Raw genomic sequence first — 2,601 nt, 5'->3', positions numbered from 1 at the left:
TGTAGACCAGGCTGGTCTCGAACTCACAGAGATCCGCCTGCCTCTGCCTCCCGAGTGCTGGGATTAAAGGCGTGCGCCACCAACGCCCGGCCAGGTAAACCATTTTGCTTCTGACCGTGGGCTTCAGGGCTTCAGGAAGCTTGTACCCAATTCATCTGGGGAGTGTTCAGTGCGGGTCTGCTTCACAGAGAACCTGGAGCAGGCCCCGAGTATGGTGTCACACACCTGTAATTCTGTGCTTGGGAAGAGGCAGGAGGATCATGAGAAGTTCAAGGCCAGTCCGTACACACAGCAAATTCCAGGCTATTCGTGGCTATATTGCAAGGGCTTTCCTCAAAGGGGAAAAATGAATCTGGAGGAGAATTTGGCTTTCCTGTTCCCATAGAGGAAGTGACAACAACCTTAAGAACAGGAGGAGAGCTTGCTTGCGTTGAAGTGTAGAGTTCACGCAGGAAACACATTGGGACCCTCTAGCAGCTGAGTCTAGCTAGTTGTGGCCAGAGTTTCTCCCTAACGCCTCCCTTAGCATGGTGGTGAAGGAGCAAAAGCTGGGTCTTCACCCCTCTGCTTCCTACTTTCTTGAACTTCCAGTACAAGAGATGGGAAAGGGATGTACTTCCAAATTTGGAGAGAACAGGAGAGTGAAATTTTTTTTTTAAAAGCACGCTCTGTCCCATCTCAAACTATGAAGTAGAGTTAGCTTAGATTATGAGCTGATTATCTGACCCTTTCCTCCATTTCTTATTTGGGACAAATGTATTATTTTTCTTTGGACATCTCCAACTTAGAACCAGCTTCTCTTTGGAAAGTGCCCTAAAGAAAGAGAAAGAATTTTTAAAAGTGATTTCCTTATTCAGTGGTGGGTGAGCGGGTTGAGAGACCTGGGCAGCTAACTCAGACAAGCTGACACGTGAGCCTCCAGATACGGACCCAGGTTGAATGTCAGATAGAAATTCCCGCCTATCTAATTTTAAGCTCTATTTCCTGCTGGTTTATTTTGGGGGGGGGGACACAAAACACAACTTATCTATTTAAATTTCAAGGGAATGCGCAGAGAAACGCTAAACAACGGGTGTTTGTTTAAGCTTCAGGAACAAACTGAGGGCCTAGAAGTTGGGAAGGGCACTTAGAACAGGATCCAAGGAGAGGGGAGTTCAAGCAGGAGAGTGGAGCCCTTGCAGCAGGTATTGCAGCAGGTATTGCAGCAGGTATTGCAGCAGGTATTGCAGCAGGTATTGCAGCAGGTATTGCAGCATTTCTAGCCTGTGCCTCTTTCCACGTAGGACTCCTCAGCCACTTGCAGGTGGTGTCCCTGTGAACATGACGTCACTTGTGTAAACAACCAGAACAGAAGTACTACGAGGAGGTTTTAAATGAGGAAACTTCCTCAAAGACTTTAGAACTCATTTCTAATGTTCATATTGTATGGGCTGGACCACAGACACTAGTTCTTATCCCTTACCTGGCTTCTTCTTCTTCTTCTTTTTTCTTTTTTGAGAAGGGTCTCATTATGGAGAGCAGGCTGACCTAAAATTCTGTCTCGCAGGAACTTGGACTGAAGGCATGTGGCACCACATCCTTTAGTGTTTCTTTGTAATATGAACTTCTGGAGTGTATAGAATTGAACTGTCCCACGACAATACGTTGGCAGAGCTGGGCACAGAAAGAAAGCCTGTTAGTGCCCCCAGGAGAGCTCTGTCGTGTTGTAAAGGTCTCCAGTTTAGAGTCGCAGGGAATGTTTCAGAAATGGATCAATGAGGCATTTTTTTAAAATATTATCCCAGCTAGATGGTAAATGATTTCTACTAGGAAGACAACAGTATACTGATATGAGTCTAACCAAGGAATATGGATAGGTGGTAAACAAATAAATGCTTTAAATTTTTAATTATTATATATTTTAAATAGATCCTTATTTTTGGCACAAATCAAGGCACAATTCTTTCCTAAGTAGTCAACCAGTGGCCGCAGCATGATTTATTGAACACTTTTTCCTTATATCACGAATCAAATTTTGGCTTCATAATATACTTCATATATCTCAAAATTCTTTCTCAGCCCCCACACATCCTAACAGCAGAGTTTCAGCTCTAGGCTCTTTCTTGAAAGTCTTAATTCTCCAGTCATTCCCTCACAGAGGGGCAAGTGTACGCATCCTCCATTTCTCTTTTCGTAGTGTTTGGTAATCCTATTTATTATTTCCAATAAATTAAACATTTTAAATATCATTGTTTGATTTTTGTGTAACCTGAAATCAGTGCAGTGTCTTATGATTACCCGCTTTGAGTAAGATGCTTGGCTTATCACCAATGAGCATTAGTTTTTTATTCAATCTTTTATGACCTTCAAGTAAACTAAAATTTCTCCATATAGTGTTAGTAACTTTTTATTATGCTTTTATCTAGATGCTTTCTCTTTGTCAATTGTAAAGACTTGGCATCGTATTTTAAATTAGAGTATTTAGTATAAAGGATGCTATTGGTTTCCATATTATCTATGTAATTTTAGATTTTGTCTCTTGGAGAACATTTACATTTTTTTTTGTTTTTATTTATTTTTTTTATTCTATTCTTAATTTTTTTTATTAAGAAAGAAAAAAAA

This window comes from Microtus ochrogaster, chromosome 1 (assembly GCF_000317375.1).
Source record: "Microtus ochrogaster isolate Prairie Vole_2 chromosome 1, MicOch1.0, whole genome shotgun sequence".
Classification (NCBI taxonomy): domain Eukaryota; kingdom Metazoa; phylum Chordata; class Mammalia; order Rodentia; family Cricetidae; genus Microtus; species Microtus ochrogaster.
The sequence above is the reverse complement of the archived record's forward strand: the minus strand, read 5'-3'. Positions refer to the sequence as shown.